At 32.9% G+C, this 22,595-nt stretch overlaps 1 pseudogene; it reads left to right on the forward strand.

Moving 5' to 3' along the window:
- Positions 1–469: 469 nt before the first annotated feature.
- On the forward strand, positions 470–12,959 carry LOC143666731 (olfactory receptor 8K5-like; annotated as a pseudogene).
- Positions 12,960–22,595: the final 9,636 nt, after the last annotated feature.

Consider the following 22,595-nt stretch of genomic DNA (forward strand, 5'->3'; position numbering starts at 1 on the left):
CATGCATAAATAGTTAAGAAAAGTCAATAAACAAACAGACAACTGTGACCCACAACAAGCCTCAAGGCTTGGATAGGGAAGAGAATTTTAATTCCAGAATTACTACATCATAATTTTCAAAATATTCAATTATCAAAAGAAAATATGAAGCATATGATGAAACCTGCAAATGAAGCCCATTCAAAGGAACAAAATAAATGGAAAGAAACCATCTCTCAGAACCCCAAGCATTGAACATACTGAACAAAAACTCCAACTTAGCAGACAACATATGTTCAAAGACCTGAAGTAAACCATGTACAAAAAATTAAAGCAAATTAGGAGACTCATATGTGAACTGAGGAATGTCAATTAAAAGATAGAGATATATATAAGAGAGAAGCCAAATAGGAATTCTGGTGTTGAAGAGCATAATAGCTCCTATGAAAAATTCACTAAGTGGACTCAACAGCAGATTTCAGCACGCAAAATGAAAGAGTCATTGAACCTGAAGGGTAAAGCAACTGAAATTACCTGACATTATGAGTAGAAATAAAAAGAATTACAATACACAAAGAAGGATATTCTATTTTGGCAACAGGGTCACTTCATCAAGGACATAAAACAAATTTGAACATATATGCAACAAATAGCAGAGTCCAAAACTATGAGGCAAATTTTGACAGATTTGAAGTGAGAAATAAACATTTCTACCATAAAAGTTGGAGATTTCAATAACCACTACCAATAACGGATATAACAACTAGACAAAAGATCAATAAGGAGATAAAAAATTTGAACAACATAATTAAGCAATTAGACCTACAGAATATGCAGAATTCACCTCAAATAGCAGGATACACATTCTTCTCAGGTGCACATGGAGTCTATTCTCTCTCTATGAAAGGCAATATTTTAGGCTATAAAATAGTGAAAAATTTTAAAGATTGAAGTTGTACAAAGTATCTTCTTGAACCCACAATTTGAATAAAGCTAGAAATTAACATAAAATTTGAAATTTCACAAATACATGAAACTTCAACAACAAACTCTTAAACCACCAATGAACCAAAAAGAAATGCCAGAGGAAAAAAAACACATCAAGACAAATGAAAATGAAAATCCAACATGGCAGGACTTATGCGATATAATGAAAGCAGTGCTCAGAATGAAATGTAAAGCTGTAAATGCTTTATAGATGAAGAAATATTTTCAACAATAACAGCTTTAAATCTCATGGAATTTAGAAAAATAAGAAAGAACAAACTAAATCCAGTTGAAGAAAGGAAATATTGATTATAACAGAATCAAATGAATTAGAGTATAGAAAAGCAATTTTAAAAATTGACCAAGAAGTTGATTCTTTGAAAAGAGCAGCAAAATTTATTTTTCCATTGTAACTTTAATCGGTAACTTTATGCAAATGAGTGAGTCCCTTTGACACATATATGTGTCCTTGGGACTATAAAAATCATTTATGTTTTTTTGTTCCTTTTAAAATTTTCCTTATATTTTCTCACTGGGGAATAGTGAGGATCCCCTGCCAAATTTAAAGATGCAACAAGGCAATTATTTTAAACATCATTGGTGATTTGGAAATAAGAATGAATCATACTCTACTTCCTCGGGGAACATCCCAATGGGAGAGGAGAACCATAAATTCTTCCTACCAGTACAAAAGTAAGAAATTTGGGGGAAAAAATCCAGTACTACATTATTCAGTGTTATGGAAATCAAAGACACTTGTTAGGTGGTCATCTCCCTCCCTCACCTACCTCCACCTCCTCCTCTGGCGAAGTCACAAACACATGTTCAGAGGCCATCCTCAGACCTCCTACTCTCCCTGCCTCCTTACCTGTTGTGTGCTATTCCATATCCTGGGGTAGATATTGAGTGTAGCAAAAAGGCCCAGCCAGACCTTAAACTTAGAAATCAGGAACCAGCAGACCCAGATACTTATAAGAACAGACATTCTCAGTCACAAGACCCCCTTCCCACCCAAGGTAAATAAAAACCACACTCAAAGAGCAGATTGGTCCCTCTTCCATGGTGTAAGAGTTGCCATCTATCAACCCTGACACAGAGCAATTTTAGGCCCCCTTTGGAAGACAGCCCATGAAGTGACTTTGTCCCTTGCTCTTTCATTATTTTTGTGCTATTTAAGTGGCAGGTAGATTTTGCTTTACTGGACTCTTTATTCTGTAAAATAAAGGTATCATTTGCTAAAAGTTTCTGGGAGCCCTAAACCTATGTTCCCACGACACACCATTGTAACAACTCAGTTCATTCACAGTGAGTGGATAAGAATTGCCTTTGATTTTGTTTATATGGTCTTTTGGCAATTTCCATGCCTAACTTCTTACTGTAGACACTCTTGTGATCTCTGACAGCTGATCCCATCATATACACCCCAAGTATTCATTATCACCCCATCAATGGGAGTTCAAACCTGAAGTACAGGGTTTTGAAACATTAAATATTAAGAATTGAACTGTGCCCCAGATCTATTTAGTTTGTTGAGCTGATAATGGCCAATGAAAACAATTATTACACCTATATCAGTAACTCTGTGCTTCTTTCTATATGTTTTGTTAAGGATAGGCATCTTCTCAAACTGATTTTCAGTATTTTTTTTTTGTGCCAGAAATAACAATGAACAGAAAATTTGAGACAAAGTGCTTTCACTGTCTCCTGTAGACACCATGAAGGATTTATTTGTCTTTCTTTTATCATCATTTCTACTGTAATAAACATTGCATGTTATCCAAGCTGTATTCAAATATGAGAAAATAAACTAGACTTTTTTGATGTATTTAGTATTTGATTTGAGTTACTTCCTTCTCAAATGCCTAATGCCCCCTGCTGATTTTATGTCCATATTTCAAGTGCACAGATAGTAGTAACCTCAGAAAGGAACCAATGACACAAGGTGAATAAATACAGATAAACGGAGTATAAAAGAGAGGATAAAAGAAAGAAACTTAGGTTGTGTAAATGGAAGAACTAAAGGATTTATTAGAGGTGATTATTTATGGCTAATATGATAAAAGTTGTTGTAAAAAGCAGGAAGTTAAATGGTATATTCACTTCTTAGGCACAGGGTAATTAAGGAAAACACACAGGACAGTGAGTCAAAGCTTAACAAATTTATTGAGATAAGGAAACAGGGAGAAGGTAAGTGGGAGAGTGAAAGGGAGAAAGCAAGTGGGAGCCTGAGAATGACTCCTGTCTGGGGAGCCAGCAAAGAGAAGAGAAAATGGCTTCAGTTATTTGTCCTGGGAGCTGTTTTAGAGGTACAGTGACATCAAGAGGGCAGGGTACCTACGGTAGGGAGTCTTCCCTTGATTGGATGAGGGCTTATTAAGTTATGATTTGATCAGTTGCTGGGGTTCTGACCCACTGCTTTGTTTCTGGTACACTGCTCTGTCTCTAGAACATTAGGCTTTGCAAAAGAAGCTGAGGGACTCCCAGTTCACAGAGTCCATTTAAAAAATTCTTTTTCTGAGGCCTTGAGGTAGCTTATAAGTTTAACCTCAGTATTATTTTATATCCTTATGAATTTGTGCCTATCACTTCAGTATTATTGTTGTATAATTTTATGAATTTGTGTATCACTTCTATTAAACTAATAGAAGTTAAACTATTAAACTATTCTATTAAACTATTCTATTAAACTATTCTATTAAACTAATGTGCATTCTATCAACATACCCTTTCTTCATTATTTTATATTTATTCAGTGCACAACTTTGGGGATGAATATTTAAATCATTTTGAACTCTTCTCTGTTTCAAATAAGCAAACAAAATATTCTCCCCTATTTCATGTCTTCTTCATCTTTAGTGTAATAATTAAAGAGATAGGAGAAAATTCTCCATCATGGAGTACAATTTAAAGAAAGAAAATGTTTTGGCATAGATTATACTTTAAGAAAAATTTTTGATCTGTTAAATGACATTACAGGGAAAATTAAAAGGAATAAACGTTAGTATAATAACGACAGTCCTTAGCCCACCTATTTTTGTTGTTATTATTTGTAAAGTAAGAATGGAAAATAGCTTTACTAATCATCTTAATTTGCTTAAACTTCCATTTTTACACAGGAAACTAAAAAGAAGAAATGAAAAAACAACAGAGGCATACCAATAATTATTTATGATGCTAATTAAGACCCATAACTGCATGGGAAATGAGAAACTGTTAATAAACAAACCCAGGAAACCTGTTTATTTTCAATGGATAAGCCAATTCCTACAAACAGTCCTTGCAAATTATGGCCCATGACCCAAGGTCATAGCTCCCTGGACAAATCACATAACTCATATCCTCCATACCCTCCCCTCCCTGTTCCCTCATACCCTATCTTTGCTCTAAGTAGGTATAGAAACTTTTCCCCAGCCACTTCCTTTTGGGGCAGTAACTTTCTTTTAGTTCTGTTCCCATGTGTGCTGGTTTGAAAGGAAGTATGCCCCCTAAGAAAAGCCATGTTTTGATATAAATCCCATTTCTTAAAGGTAGAATACTTCCTATTCAATACTGTATTTTAAAACTGTAATAAGATCATCTCCTAGGTGATGTGATTTAGTCAAGAATGGTTGTTTAACTGGATTAGGGATGACGTCTCCACCCGTTTGAGTGGGTCTTGATTGGTTTACTGAAGTCCTATAAAGAGGAAATATTTTGGAGATTCAAAGAGACTCAGAGAGAGCAGAGAATGCTGCAGCACCATGAAGCAGAGAGTCCACCAGCCAGTAACCTTTGGAGATGAAGAAGGAAAACGCCTCCCGGGGAGCTTCATAAAACAGGAAGCCAGGAGACCAAGCTAGCTGATGGCACTGTATTTGCCATGTGCCTTCTCACTTGAGAGAGAAACCCTGAACTTCATCGGCCTTCTTGAACCAAGGTATCTTTCCCTGGATGCCTTTGATTGAACATTTCTATGAACTTGTTTTAATTGGGACATTTTCTCGGCCTTAGATCTGTAAACCAGCAACTAATTAAATTCCCCTTTTAAAAGCCATTCCGTTTCTGGTATATTGCATTCCAGCAGCTAGCAAACTAGAACACCATGAATGTCACTTAGTTTAATAAACTTATTCTGTATCTTGGTTTTCAGAGCTTTGCTTTCAACTTAACATATTATAGTCTTCCTTAGACATTTTCTAGAAAAGTACAAATTTTGGTACATTTAAAGTTTATTTTCTTCTTCATTTTCTTGAAAATCAATAATATCTGACAGTGTTAGAAAATATTCACACAATTAATTAAAACAGAAATATTATCAAAAATATATAAAAAACCAAACTACTTTGAGAATTTGAGCAATGATCTAACTTGGCAAATTACATCAGAAGCATATGATGAGTGGCAACTGAATAACTACATGAAAAAAGAAGTTGATTTCCTAACTCATTTTACATAAAAAATGGATCAATGACTTAAATATCAGAGACAAAACCATAAAACTCTTAGACAAAATCATATGGATAATATTAATGACAAAGATTTGTTAATGCATGCTTATATTTTTCACCTAAAGCACAATCAACAAAAGAAAAAAAAAAGATAAACTAAACTTCAGAAATGAAAAATTTGAATGGACATTTTTCCAAAAACAGTTGCACAAATGACAAATAAGCACATAAAAAGATGCAAAACATCACTGACCATTATGGAAATCAACAAAAAACCACAGCAAAATACCACTATATAGGCTGGCTTTAATAAAAAATACACGATATAACATATTTTGGTAAGATGTGGAGATATAGAAACCTATGTGGGAATGTAAAATGATGCAGCCACTCTAAAATAGTTGGGTAGTTCCTCAAAAGTTAAACATAGAATTACAATATGCCCCAGAAATTCTACTCCTATGTATATACACAAAACAATTAAAAACAGATACTCAAGCAGATATGCACAAATGTTCATAGTCCAATTATTCACAATAGCCATAGGTAGAAACAGGCAAAATAATGATCCATAATGAATGGATAACAAATTGTGGTATATACACACAATAGAATATTATTCCGCTGGAAAAAGTAATTAGGTATTGATACTGATGAGTGCTACCCACTTGAATGAACCTTGGAAACATAATCTTAAATGAAAAAAATGAGAAATCAAATATCATATGTTATATGATTTTTATTATAGGAAGTTTCCAGAATGAAAAAAAGGCCATGGAGATTGAAGGCAGATTTGTGCTTGCCCAGTAGAGTATGGAAGGAGGGAGTGATTGCTAAATAAGTAAAGGGTGTTTGAGGGTGATGAAAAAGTTTTGAAATGAGAGAGATGCATTAGTTGTCTAACAAAGAAATCAGGATTTAAGGGATGATTTTGATTGTTAAATCATTACATAGTTATTCCCTTTTGCTGTTTGGTATATAGAATAGACAGAGGGAAATATCTGAACTCTCTGAATTGTAATCCATCTGTCTTGATCATTGATAACTGCATAGCTCTTATCTTCTATCCCTGTGATTTTAAAAGCCTTGTGACTAACTTTCATTTGTACCTAGTTATCCAGTTTTTCAATTTTAAAGTCTTATAATCACTAAAGACAACCCCTAATATGTTTATTAATGAAGGGTCATGAGTCAGCCCAGGACTAACCCACCCCAAATCCAAAGTTATCTTGATAACCAATACTGGATCTAACCAAAATGGGCCCATTTGGCATGCGCAGTAGCTTAGACTTTAACCCACAAGTCACTATACTTCATTCTGCCATTTCCTTACATACATTCTGTGACTAAGCATGTAATCAAGCTGCACATGCTCAATAATTAGAAGATTTCTAATTACATCATCTGAGGCCAGGGTGCTCATTATCCTAAACTTTGTCCATGTTTTTCTCAAATAAAACTATTCAAATTATTGCAGTTCAGAGAGATGGATTTTGGTCTGCTAGGCCCTCTGTTCTCCTATTACATGTCTAGTAATAAAGTCTTTATCTCTTTGAAACCCCTGTGTCTCGGGAATTGGTTATTGAGTGTGTCAAGCAAGAGAATCCAGGGCCTTTGTCCAGCAACAGTTGCACAATATAATGAAGGCAGTAAATGCAACTGAACTGTATATTTTAAAATGGTAAATTTACTAGGACATAATTTTCATCTCAATAAAAATATATTACTTAATATATTATCTGACTCTAATGAAGTTAAACTGAAATTTGATAAAATATAAATAAAACTCTTAAGCTTTTAGAAATTTTTTTAAATTTTACTTTTAAATAATCTACTTTTTCCAAAATAATTAGAGGGAAATCAGAAAGGATTTCAATGGAAATGAAAGTAAAACCTCAAAATCTCAAAATTTTTCTAATTCAATATAAAGCAGTGCTAATAAGAAAAGTTACACTTTTAAGTACATATATTGGGAATATAAGGAATTCAGTAAAAATAAACTTGGAAAATTAAACACAAAATAAGAAGGAGGGAATAAAAAACAATTAGCCAAATCAATGAAATAATGCAAAAGTAATATATAAGATGAAAGTAAACTAATTATTAAACAAATCAATCATATGAGTAAACCATTATTGAGTTTAGTTAAGAAGACAGAGAGGAAGAGAGAGTGAGACATACCCAGAGAGAGACAGAGACAATTAAATTAGCCATGAAACCATCATCATTCATTTAAGAGGGAATACACATACAAACATAACATTTTCTGTAATAATATAAGAAGGAAACATTGTGATAAAATATGCAGTTTAAAACATTAGACAAAATGGAAAAATTACATGAAAAACAAAATTTACCAAAATTGACAAAGAAGAAATTTTAGAAATATCTTAATAGCTAGATATTAAAGCTTTCTAAAGTAGTATAAATTTATCACAAATAAAACAACCTAATCATATAATTTCTCAGATATATTCTACCAAGAATTTAAGAAAAAATATTTCCAAACCAATGAAACTTTTCCAGAAATAATATAAGAAATGAACACTCCCAACTCATTTTATAAGGTCATAATAACCTTTCTCAAAGACTGAAAAATGACAAATTAATATATAGAATTTTGAACACAAACATAAAGAACATAAATTAAAAATACACAATAGAATATTAACAAATGGAAAGAAAAAATATACTAAAAGCTTAATACATGATGAAAGAGGGCTGTATACTGTGAATATAAGGTTAGTTTATCATTCAAAATTAATGTAAATCAACATATGGAGGAACAAATGAGAGAAAAGATGATCATCTCAATCAAAGAAGAAAAAGGTTTGATGCAATTGTATACTAACTCATGAGTTATAAATTATTTCAGCAAACCAGCAATGAAAGGGAAGTTAATAAATTTTATCATGGTAATCTTACTATTGGGCATTTTTTCATGTGCTTATTTCCCATTTTTATATCTGTTTTAGAGAAAAATTCTTCAAGTTGTGGCATGTTTTAATTGGGTTTTTTGTTGTTGAATTTCAGATGTTATTTACATGTTCTGGATAATGAATCCTTATCAAAAATATGATTTGTAACTATTTTTGGCCATTATATAGGTGTCTTTTCACTTTCTTGATAATGTCTTTTGATGTGCAAAAGTTTTAAATTTGCTGAACTCTAATTTAAATGTTATTTTCTCCTGTATCTTCTTCTGTGAGATTTTGGTTCGCTCTTATATTTAGGTTATTTATCCACTGAATTTATTTTTCTGTATATTGTAAAGAAGGGTATCACATTTGTTCTTTTGATATAAAAATCCAGGTCTCCCAGGGAGCATTCTTTCCCTATTGAATGTACTTGACACACCTATTGAAAGTCAACTGGTTGTAGACAAGATTTTTTCTGAACCCTCAATTTCAAATGACACATTTTTAGCATAATGACAGCTCCATATTTTTATTTGATTAATAGAGATAAGTTCATGAAAAAAGTCCATGTTTTATAATGTCATTTACTATTCCAGCATGACTTTGAACTGTATAATTTTACTGGAATTGAGCTGATTTCAAATTATTTTCCCCATTGTATGTTTAATCATTGACTCTGTGTGAGCAAGTTAGTGCTTTACATCAGGTGGTGGTTTCTTCCTCCAGTTGCTCCCCACTTTTCTCACTGGGGAATAGGTAGAATGTCTTACATCATTACCCAGTACATGAAGACAAATTTTGAAGTCTCTCTGATGATTTTGATGAAGAATACATTACTCACTGCTTCCTCAGGGAATATCACAATGGGAGAGGAAAACCATAAATTCTTCCCACCATAAGGAAAGAAACAGAAATTTGTGAGAAAAAAATACTGTACTTGATTTAAGGTGAGTGAATAGAATTGCCTTTCTTTCTGATTACTTATAGATTTAGATTGTTTCTGACTGTACTGAAAGAGCTGATCTCATCAAGTACTACACCAATGCACATTGTCTCCTTTATTAATTGGGGTTCACTCCTGCAGTACATTGTTTTTAGGGCATTAAACTCTATGCAATAAACATGTTTCAAGATCTATTCATTTTGTGTGGGATGATAGTGACATTTGGATACAAGTGAAGAGGGAGTTAAAGTATCTGGAAACTTCATCAATGATCTAATCTAACAGAATCATTTAAGGTTAGAATTGCCAGATAAAACATAAGAACCCAGTGACATTTGAAATTGAGATAAAACAATGAGAAGTTTTTTTAGTATAAGCATATCCTATGCAATATTTGATAAATGAAAAATATTTCTTTCAGTAATATAGTATCCAGTGTAATAATGATGAACAATAAATAATTCTGGTGTAATTATACCCTATACTATAACTGATAAACTGTGAATGTTTGTTAGATAAGTGTATCCCATGAAAATGTTTCCCCTCTTATGGTAGTTTCTCTACTCAATTTCTTACTACAAGATCTAGTTTATTTTTCTCCCAGAATTGGCATTGCAACATGATTGAGTAAACTGATGAGTATTTACCATGATTTTTAAGAGATATGGAATTATGGAGGATCTCTTGAACAGAACACAATTCCTGAATGACAACACCATGACTCAATATTGAAATGTCAGTCATTCTTTTGCAACTTTTTGTCTCCTCTGTTCAAATGGTTATTATCAGCAGGAGGTATTAAAGTGTGAATATTATCATGTCCAAAAATATATAATGAAGAAGGAGCAGGGTAAAATAATCCAAATATTATTCAAAAGTAAGCAGTAACTGACACTGAAAATGGAGATAGACTCAATTAATACTAGAATTATTCTAGCAAAACGTTGACACCATCAAATTAATATAACTGATACTGGCATTCTGAATCTCTTTTGCTCAATCCACTGTATCTCCTTTTTTACAGTAAAATTATTAGAGTAAGGCCTGTAATAATTCAAAGATGAGATACAACGTTAAAATGGGCCTGGGTTTTAGTTATTATATCAAGGAAGAAGAGGGGACTAGGTGGGAAATGATTCTCAATGCAAATACAGCAGCCAACCTAATACAGGAAGTGGAGATGGGGTTCAGCAACCCCAATCTCCTTGATCAGGCTGACAAAATCATCAGCTAAAATGAGCAGAATCCTAGATAGCTGCCATTCTCTTGAAAGTTTCACCAGCCAAAGGTCCAAAAATCACCTTTAACAGACAAATGCCTCAAGGTTGCTCTGGACTACAACTGCTCCAAACTGCAGGCTTGGACCTTGGAGGTGGAGGAGATGGGGAAAGGAGGTGGACTAGATATCTCTACATGACACTTGTGTACCTAAATCTGCATATTTCATTAAGTTATATAATTCCATTCTGCATTTTTTTGCACTGAATATTTTGAACTACATTATTGTTGTAATTAAAAATTGTGCTTGCAGAATCCTCACTTTGCATTGAGAGGAATCTGAATGCAAGAGAAGTTTGAAAAGTATTCCAGATGGGTTAAGATAGCTTCCCTAGCTCAGTTGGGGCAATTGTACTTTGATTTACTGACCTTCCTTGTGTAATTGTAGGAAAAGAAGGGGTGAAATTTACCACATAAATAAATGTTTGAAAGTCACAGTGTTATACTCTAAATTTTCAATTTTACAGTTACAGAAAAAGTTGAAAGTTGTGACATATAATGTAATAAATTCACAAATAAATATTAGATACAATCAATAGAGACTCTTTCATCACAACAGTGCTGTAGTAGAGGATACAAAGCTATAAAATTGAATAATCAAGTTGCCTGAATATTGACATAAACCATAAATTTAGTAAACATGAGCCAGAGCTACTGGTTTTTGAAGTTCATAAAAATTGTGACTATTAAAAAACTCTAAATGAATATTGAGGCATGAACATTTACTTAGACTGAAAAAGATGAAAAGAAAAAATTCATTTATGAACAAACTGATAATAAAATGCAGAAATAAAATAATTTCTATTAGTCAAATCCCTGATACACCTCAGCATATGGGATGCTGGGAGTGAACTGAAGAGTGATTGCCACTTAGAACAGATCACATTACTTAATTATATATGTCATTATTTATGAATATATATTACTCAAAATATATGAATATATATTATTCAATATTTGAATCACATAAATATATCTACTAATATTAATGAAACTATAACTCAATTCCCACATAGTGGGCTCCCAATAATTTTTGTAGATATTACAATGCAACCTAACATTAAGATAAAATATAACAGAAAACAGAAGACAAAATGGAAAGAGATTACCTTATTGATGATAGATGTAATCATGAATTTTTAAAAATTGAAGTGTGCTAAATAAAAGCTGTGATTTCATTGAGTAAATAAATAAAATATAATAATTCTATATTAAAACATTCAGGGTTATGTTGTCAGTGGATATGCTTCAAACATTATTGGCTCTATTAAGGGTTTAATCTGTGTCATTGTAGTGCACAATGTGTTTTATTTGGGACCCCCTATATTGGAAAAATAGAACTTTTACAAATTACTTCAAAATCAGACTTGGAAATTAATTTCCTATCATTCACTATACAAAATATTCTTCATTATTTCTACAAGTATTATGTTTATATAATGTTACATGAAAACTCATACCAACATTTCTGTTTCTCTCCAGAAAAGATAATGGGATAAAATAGACCAACAAAATCTGACAGTGCCATCTGAATTCATTCTACTGGGAGTCACAAGGCGCCCTGAGCTGCAGGGTCCCCTTTTTGGGGTCTTTCTCCTCATCTACATTGTCACACTGGTGGGCAATCTGGGCATGATCATCCTGACCAAGCTGGACTCCCGTCTCCACACCCCTATGTATTTCTTTATCAGACACCTGGCTTTCATTGATCTTGGCAATTCTACCGTCATTTGTCCCAAGATGCTGGTAAATTTTGTTGAGAATCAAAATACCATTTCTTATTATGCCTGTGCTATGCAGTTGGCTTTTTTCCTTTTGCTCATTATCAGTGAATTTTTCATATTGTTGGCCATGGCCTATGACCGCTATGTGGCCATCTGCAACCCTCTGCTCTACAGTGTTGTAATGAACCAGAGACTTTGCAATGTGCTTGTGGGTGTCCCCTACTTCTACAGCACCTTTCTGTCTCTGATGTTCACCATTAAGATATTTACATTGACCTTTTGTGGTTCTAGTATCATCAGTCATTTCTACTGTGATAATATTCCCTTGACATCTGTGCTCTGTTCCAATGAAAGAGAACTAGGATTAATGAGCATGGTATTTGCAGCATTTAATTTGCTTTACTCCCTTCTCTCAGTCCTAGTATCCTACATGTTAATATTGATAGACATATTTCGAATGCACTCAGCCCAGGGCAGGAAAAAAGCATTCTCCACTTGTGGTTCTCATCTGACTGTGGTAGTTGTGTTCTATGGGACTCTACTATTTATGTATGTACAACCTAACTCGTTCACTCTTTTGAAAGTGGCAAAATGGTCTCTGTGTTTTACACTTTAGTCATCCCTATGCTTAACCCCTTGATCTACAGTTTAAGGAGCAAAGAGGTAAAAAAATGCCTTCTACAGAGTCTTAAAGATTCCATGATCTTATTTGATGCTCATCAACATAGAATATTGTTCTACAAATTTATTACAAGAGGAAGTATCATTTGACATATTTTTAATAGAATTACTTTCTCTTTGGTTCTCTAACAAAGACTTAACCTATATGCTTCCATAGAATCTCATAATTCTCCTGAATGTAACACTTTTGCCCTCTACCACTCTATATCCATGAACCATTTGTTTATTTCTCCATTGGGTTTTAATTTGTTTTTAAGGAAAATAATTGACTTAAATGTGTTTTCTTTGTATTCTCTGAATCAATAGTCACAGTGTATAGAAAGCTTGAGAGTTTTCTGTGTATTTTGTTGACACCAAAAAGAATTTACTTTATCTATCTTTCATTTCTACCATGATTATCATTTCCTATTAACCATACATTACTCATAAATGTGGGAAATAGATTTGATAAATTTGATCATGAACACTTGATTTTTTGTCCTACTCTTGACATATATAATGTTCTACTTGCTGATTTTTATGGTCATATTTAAAATGTGACACATAACAGGCAGTTCACAAAATAATCAATGTTAAAAAGTGAAAAAATATAGAGAAGATGGAGAATAGAAGAAAGGTAAAAAAGAAAGATATTTAAGATAACTGACTGGAAGAACTAAAGAATCCATTAAAGATAAATATTGAAGGAGAACATAATGAAGAAAATCTATTGTGAGAGCCAGAAGATAATATTGGCACATATTATTATTATCTCTAATATTATTTTAATGACTTTGGAAAATATTTTATTAGCAAAGAAGGAAAAGGAACATCTTAAGAGAACAAAATATGCTAAAGTAAAATATTTTAATTACAGAGCATCCAAAATCTCAGGAAAGCCATTCATTAATACCAGATACATAAAGGGTGGTAAACAAAACTCAAATTAATTAACTATATTCTATGACATAAAATGCATTCTTCTTACTATTTCATATTTAGTAACTACAATAATTTGGAACAGATATTTATATCATTTTAAAATAATCTGTTTTAAACAAACAACAAACAAAACACCGTCCTCTATTTTGTGTTTTCTTCTTAGCAAAATAATTAAAGAAAAAAGGGAAAATTCTTGACCATGCCCCTATAATTTACACAAAGCCAATGAAATCCAGTTTTTACTCACTGCCTTGCTTTAGCTTAGATAGTGTATTGAGAAAAACTTCTGAATTGGTAAACAAGATAAATATCATCTATGGATTTGAGACTCTATTTGTTGAGTCATCATTCTCATGTTTTTCTTAATTTTTGATCATGTTTCCCTTTAGCTCTTGAGCATATTCAGGACACCTGATTTGAAAACTTTATCTAATAAGCCCAATGTCTCCTGAGCCCTAGTTTCTGTTATTATTATTATTTTATTTTTGTTAATGGGACATACATTGTTCTTTCTTTGTATGCCACATTGTTTTGGCAATATGACATTTTGGAGAACATAAAGTGATTACTCTGGATATTAGATTTTACTCTACTCAGTATTTATGTAGTTAACTTGCTATAGTTTGTAGCTTCTTATTTGTTTTCTGACTTTTTAAAATAGTTTTAAAGGTTATATTTGTCAAATGGGGTTTTTGAAGTTTGATCTTGAATATGGGCAGCTGTTAGCTTGACAGAGATTTTTATTAAATACCTTGAACCAAAAAGAAAAAAGAAGAAACAGAGAGAAGAAAAGACAAAATACTCTCTTAGTCTTTGCAGATTAGCTTTGTAATGAGGCGTTCCTTAAATTCTCAGTCTACTTGCAACTCTGGCCCAGCCTTTATTTACCACTTGTGCTGAGACTGAAGATTACCTGGCAATGATAGTTCTGGGTCTCCTCAGGTAATGTTTTATTTTCTCCTGAACCTGTGTTTTGCAATGGGCAAGACTGTTGGTTTCTAAATTCTTTTATACATGATAGCTTTTCAAATACTTTGTTCCAGAAAGTAACTCACCACCAAACCCCTCAATGATTTCCCCAGATGTTCGCAATGTCTGTTATATGTCCCAACTGTATTATTTTGCTACAGATGATAGCCGCTTGTTAATTTGCCTTTCATTATTTTTGAGGAATTTCCTCTGTTTAGATCCTTTTCTGTCAAGACACTGCACTGTAGGTAAAACAATAGTAATCACCTGGTTTCAGTGTTTTGGGAAATATTGAAGTGGATCCCAACAGGCAAGCACTAATCCTTGCATACAAAGTTTTCTCTGTTCCCTCTCCAGACAGATACTCAGACTGGTAAAATGCATTGATGCCTTCAAAACAAACCTTGTAACTTTTGCTGTCTTACAGTGTTATAACAAAGTTGATGCTGACACATCTGCTTATTTTTTCAGTCTTAAAAATGATTAAGCTGATTTGCAAGTAAATACATTGTGTATAGTTTTATTCTATTCTTTCCTCAGTGACTGTAGTTTTTTGTTAGTCTGGAGAGTTTCTAGCTCTTCCCATGGAAAAAGTGAACTCTTGCTTTTAGTACATACCACTGCCACACATACAGCAATTCCTGAGGAAGGAAGGTTTCCTTCTCTAGCCTCAACAGCAGATTGGTGTGGCACTATGTCTTCCAGAGAGTCATCAGATCTGAACCTGAACCTTAGAAAAGGAAGAAAAGACATAAGGATTTCTAATAGGGTATCTATTTTAATCAAAGGCAAATGATAATCTAAAAGGAAATTTCTAAAGATATACAAAAATATAGGTTCTAGTAAGTGGATTTACAAACATTTCAGGATATAAAAGTTAGTATTCATAATATAAATTGGAGAATATGCACTAGAAGCAAACAAATGATAATTTAAAAACTATTTATAATAGTAGGGAAAATATAAAATATTTATTAGTAAATTCTACAAAAGACATACAGTCCTACTATAATACAAAGTAAAAAACACTTTAGTGAGAGAAATCAAAGGAAACATAAATAAATGGAGAGTATAAGATATTCATTTGTTGGAAAACTCAGCCTATTAAGGTGCCACATCCCCACCTGTTCCTATAAAGATTCAAAATAATACCATCCAAGGAGGTAAGGATTCACAACTGAATTCTAGCTTTTACTTTGTAATGCAATGTATCTGCAATCCTCAAAGCAACCTTGCAAAAGAAGAACAAGGTTGGAATATTCACACTATATGTTTCCAAGCCTCAGTGATTAAGACAGTGTATTATTTGCATAAAAGTATGAAGCTAATTCAGGAAACAGAATAGACAGCCTGGGAATAGATAACATAAGAAGTCAACTGATATTCCATGGAAAGAGTCAAGGCAATTCAAATAAGAAAGGGAAATCTGGTCATCAAATGGTGACACATTAACCTGGTTAGGTACACGGAAAAAAATACCTCGACTCTCACATGATTTTCAATTTTTTTTAACATAGGTAGGCACTGGGAAATGAAGCTGGGTCTCTGGCATGGCAGGCAAGAACTCTGCCAGTGAGCCACTGTGGCCTGCCTGATTTTCAGAAGTTTTAGTTGGACCATAGAATTAAACATAATAGCTAAAGCAATAAACTTTCCAAAGGGAAATATTGTATACTGAATGGAGAAATCCAGAACATCTTTACAACCTAAACATCTAAAAAAGAGAAGTTATACTTATAAATTATTTTAAAATAAGAAAAAAAGAAAACCTGATTTTAAAAAAAGGGTAGAAATTTTAGACACTATAAAAAAGATATTTCATTGGTCAATAAGCACATGGAAAAGTGTTCATTATCATTAGTCACCAGTTAAATGAAAAATAAAATACAATGAGATATTAGTTTATGCAAATAACAATGGCCAAAATATTTTCTATCATATTGGCAAGAATAAGGAGCAAACCTAACTGAAAAACACAAATAAGAAACATAAAATGCTACAACAGTTTTGAAAAGCTTGTGTTTATTCTTTATAAAATTAGAAACACGTTTACCTTATGACTCAATAATTCCACTTAGATATTTTCCAAGAGAAATTATTTGATATGTTCACAAATATACAAAAATGTTCATATTAAGCATTTCTGCAACAATCCAAAACTGGAATGCTTTGGCAAATGGTTGAAGAATTATGGAAATTTCATGCAATAAAACAACACCTAACAATAAAAACAACAACATGGATGAAGTTTATACACAATATGCTGAGTAAATGAAGGCAAACTGAGAGAATGTATTGTATGATTCTGCTTATATGAATTTCAAGAACAGGGAAAATAAGTCTCAGGATGGAATTCAGAAGAGCAGTTACCTGGAGGTAGAGGGTGGTATTGTACAGAGACTAGAGTAGGAGGAAATTTCTTTGGTAATGGAAATAGCATAGAATGTAGAAGATGTAAAGCCTGAGGCACTTTCGTTTTCGTCTGTTCGTTTCAAACATGTTCTACATCTTAATTTAGGTGTTAGAAGATATAAAGCCTGAGGTACTTTTGTTTGTGTTTGTTTGTTTTGAACATGTTCTATATCTTAATTTAGGTGTTGAGTACAACTGATTTGCACATTTTAGATCTGTGTTTCAATATACAAATATACCTCAATTTTTCTATATATGGAAGTCTATTAGGAAGCAGGCATGGATAATGTATGACAGAGAGATGTACTATCTTACAAGCAAATTTGAAACTCTATGAGTTTGTACTGAATATTACAACAGTGGTGGAATTTCTGCTCAAGAAATAGTAAAGTGAAACAATCATTTTGGTAATAGTTTGAATTACAATAATTGTTACAGGTTAGCATTATGAAAAAAGCACACTTATTATTCACTTAAAGATGTAGGCAAAGAAGCATCTCACTTCAATTTCTAGCCCCCTAATTAGTTTTGTGTGGTCAGGTAATTGCAGTTTATTTGAGCTTGCACTGTGAATATGAAAAAAATAATTGGCTTTTGCAAGTAGTAAGTGATTAAGTGGTGTATTTATAACACCGTTCTTAAGACATATTTGGTTTTGAATAATAAATTCAAACAAAAATCCTATGCAATGATTATAATTTACAATTCATCTTGATTTTGCAACAGTTAGGTTTTATAGATATTGAGGTGCTGTCTAATTTTTTTTATCCTTACAACTGTGATTGTTGACTCTGTAAGTATATGAGTACTTTTACATCATGTAGATTTCTGTGGGATTATAAAGATCAGTTGTGTGGTTTTCTTTTTCCCCTTTCCTTGAATTGTCCCTCTTTCTCTTCTCACTGGGGAATATGAAATGTGTGCCAGGTATTGCAAGGCAGTCTTTTAAGTCTCTCAGATGATTTGGGCATAATCAATGAATCACACACTTCTTCCTAAAGCAGCGTCACAAAGGAGAAAGGAAATCATAAATTTTTCCTACTGAAGAAAAATAAGAATAATTTTAGAGAAGAAACTTGATTCTTCCTTAAGGTGAGTGGATATGAATTGCCTTTCATTGTTGTTACCACATGGATTGTGGTAATGATCCATGACTTCTGGATTCTGACTGTAGACTCTTACTGCTCACTGACAGCAGATTAACTCATGTTAGCGGCAGCTCTCTGAGGCAGTATGGCGATATTATGGCATTCAATCTTAGGAACTGGGTATGTGCACCATACTCTATGGCCTGTGAAATTTGAGACTGCATTCCATCAACAAAAAGGGAGAATGTGAGCCAAACAGAAATTAAATAAATACATATGCTTAATTGATGAAATAAAAATTTGATTCATAGTATAAAGAACACATTGAATTCAATTTTTTCTGATTGTTTGAATTTAATATAAAATTATTATAGTCATTAACCAAACTCCAAAATTCTATGTCCTCACGGACATTTTATTTTATTGGATTATTCATCTATATTACAATTTTAAAAGGCTTAGAACTCAGTGGAAAAGGATAAAGAGAAGCATGTGATAAACAGATCATTAATAGACAATAGACATGAATGAGGTCAAATACACACGGATACTAATTTTGAAAAAGTTTTGAAGTGAACTTCACAAAATGTAGATATAATCATTATAAGTAGTAAAATTGTGTGACATTTAGTCCATCACAAAGTTGTGCAAACATTGCCAATTCCATAAACTTTTCAACACATCCAAAGAAGACTCTCTACTTGTTAAGAAAGCTTTCCTCATTCTTTCCTCAATAACAAGACATCCTCATTTCCTTTTCCCCAAGCATTTGACAACATGTTGTCTTCTTTCTGTTTGTCTGGATTTAACTAGAATGCATATTTCATAGAAATTGAATCATAAAATATATGACCTTTTGCATTTGCCTGTTTTCACTCAGTATAACAATTTCACATTCATCTATCATGAATCATAGTCCATTCATTTGTATGGCTGAATAATATTCATTGTATGGCTACAGCACATTGTGTTTATATAATAACCTGTTAGTGGATATTTGTGTTTTCCCCATCATTTGACTTGCTTCATCAAGCAACTGGGCACCAAAAATGAGACCAGTTAACACATGAAAATAATGATGACAGTCTACCATCTTGACCCTGAATCTTAATCTCTAAATAAACAGTATAATATGGTCATACTGTTCTCTAACATTATCCAACCAGAAATGCACAAATCCTTTCCCCAGAAGAGGATCTAGTCTTGGTTACTATTCACTATTATCCTTTATATTCTATAATTTAAATAATATGGTATATTACCATAATACAACTAATGGTATATTAGCATAATACAACTTTTGCTCATGATAAGGGGGAAAACAATTATATATGTGCATACATGTATTTATATATTCATAACAAAACGAGGAATAGATTAGCATTACATTACAGCCCTGCCTTGACTCTGCAACAGATCACAAAGTCATAGTTTCTATTTATAACTACCTTCTTCCATGATCCATTTCATTTTCCATTTATGTTCAGCAAACACCACAGTGAGACATGGTTAACTGTATGGTGAAGTGACTTAACCTTAATTCTTGTAACATATGGGCCATTAATAGGCTTGTCTCAATTGAGTTGCTTTGGCTTTCCATTAAGTTTATTCATAAGGGGCGTTAACACTAAGAGACATTCTAAGGTATTTGCTGTATTCTAGGCACACTGTACTTTGTGTAGTAGCAGTTCTATTTCCTCTTCATAGTCAGGAACAATCACACCAGCAAGTAGAGTAAAACCCATCTGTACATGTTGATTTAGAGATAATAGAAACACAAAGTGGCAAGGTGGCAGTCTTAACTTCCACTTCAATTGAGTCTTTGTCACATCTCCTGATGGATGCACTTGTCATTTTGAAAATAAAATATTTAGAACATTGGAGCATAAGGACATAGGGACAGAAAGCTATTTTTTTATTTCTAGCAGATCACCAAGAGTGCTATTGAGTGATGCCACCTTTGTTTCCACTCTGATTTCTGGATCTATTTAGGCCCACTGTAGAGATCTACTGCTCAGAAAAAAAAAAGATTTGTTTCAAAATGTTACTGTACATTACAATGTATATGGCCACCAAACAGCTCTGAGAGAAAGATATTCAGCTTTTTTCACATCTGCTAACAAAGCATCTATTCTGCAGACCATAGATCAAGGAGTCATTTTTACTTTCACGTCTTATTATTTAAGAAACACAATTTCATAGGATGATAACCACCATAGAGAGTGACTGTTCTGAAGGATCTGGTCAAAGTAAGTATAAACTTTCTGGAAAATATTCACCATTCTAGAGTCCATGAACAGCATTTTTGATGCAAAGGAGGAGATCAAATATCATTAACAAGTTCAGAGACAGTTGATTCCAACCCTCATGAGTGACTTTGAGGAGTTCAAGATTCAGCGGAGGAAATAACTCCTGATGTGGGGAAAGTAGAAAAGAGCTAGAATTAGAAGTGGGGCCTGAAGGCATAACTGAAATACTGCAATCTCATGATAAACTTTAATGAATGAAGCATTGCTTCTTATGGATGAGCAAAGAAGGTGCATTTTGAAAAGAATCTATGAATGGTGAAGATGATGAGAACATTGTTGAAAAGACTAGAAAGTAGTCATGTATTTATTCTAAAAATATTTAGAATATTACATAAGATTAGTTAGTAAAGTAGCAGGGTTTGAGAGGATTGACCCCAATTTTAAAAGGACTTTCACTGTGAATAAATGCTATCAAACATCATGACATACTGTGGACAAATCTTTCATGAATGCCAATAAATGTGACAATCTTCATAATAGTCTTACTTTGAGAAATTGCTGCATCCACCAGAAATTTGGCAAAAACCACCCCAATTAATTAGCAACCATCAACATCAAGGCAAAATCCAATACCAGCAAAATAATTAGGACTCTCTGAAGGCTCAGATGATGGTTAGTACTTTTAGCAATAAAATACTTTTAATTAACATACGCAATTGTTTTTAGAAATAATGATCTTACACTCTTAATAGACTACAACATAGAGTAAACATAACTTTTAAATGCCCTGGGAGGCACAAAAATTCATATGAATCACTTTATTACTATACTTGCTTCATTGTAGTGGTCTGGAATGGAACTGGTAATATCTCTGAGGTTTGCCTATATATTTTCAAAATAAATAAGCAAAATAGAATGTTTTGTCAAGAACATTTTTTTTTTTTTTTTTTAAAGACAGAGAGAAGGAAGGAAGGATAGAAGGAAGGAAGGAAGGAAGAAAGGGAAACATTTTTAAACATTTTCTTGTTTTTTTATTGTATTCTGTTTCTCCGTTTTTGTTACATGGGCTGGGGCCGGGAATCGAACCGAGGTCCTCCGGCATAGCAGGCAAGCACTTTGCCCGCTGAGCCACCGCGGCCCGCCTCAAGAACATTTTTAATATCAAATAATCAAGTATAAAGAAAATCCAATTTAAATGCCAAAATTACGTAGAAAAGCATTCATTTCATTACTCATTAGGCAAAGCAAATTATAACTACAAAAAGATACTGTTTTGCTCAAATTTCAATGTGTACTTAAAGAGGAAACAAAATTCTTGGCATTAAAAATCAGTGGGAATAAGGATCAAGTAGAACTTACATACTTAGATGTCAGGTTTCAAATGATAAAATACGTTTTCTAAGCTAGCAACTTTATATAAATATGTATATATATATAGAGAGAGACATACATTTACCCTGTGATCCAGTAATTCCACTCTCTAATATGGAGTAAAAGGAAATTAGTGAATATTTACACAAATATATGAAAGCGTTGATAGTGGATTTTTTTTTAAAGCCACAAATTTAAATGTTCATCAATAGAGGAAGATTGAAAGAATTGATTCATATTTATTCAATAGAATATTATACAGGAAATCAAGCACAACACAAATAAATATTCTTCACACGAGATGAGATCTCAATTTAGAAAATTCTACAGTTGTGGCATTTATTGTTACCATGTTGTTATGTGTTTGTCATACAAAGGACAAGAAATATGTGCAAGTTTGAAACTGTCATGTACCCCAGAAAAGCCATGCTCTTTAATCCTCATTCAATATTGCTGTGTGGGATCTATTTTATTGTTTCAATGGACATGTGACCCACCCAATTGTGGGTGGTAACTTTTGATTAGATGGTTTCCATGGAGATGTGTCTTCACCCATTCATGGTAGGGTTGCTTACTAGAGCCTTTTAAGTGGGAAACATTTTGGAAAAACTCAGTGCTGAGAGAGCCCATATAGCCAGAGATCTTTGC

Source organism: Tamandua tetradactyla, chromosome 23, assembly GCF_023851605.1.
Source record: "Tamandua tetradactyla isolate mTamTet1 chromosome 23, mTamTet1.pri, whole genome shotgun sequence".
Taxonomy (NCBI): domain Eukaryota; kingdom Metazoa; phylum Chordata; class Mammalia; order Pilosa; family Myrmecophagidae; genus Tamandua; species Tamandua tetradactyla.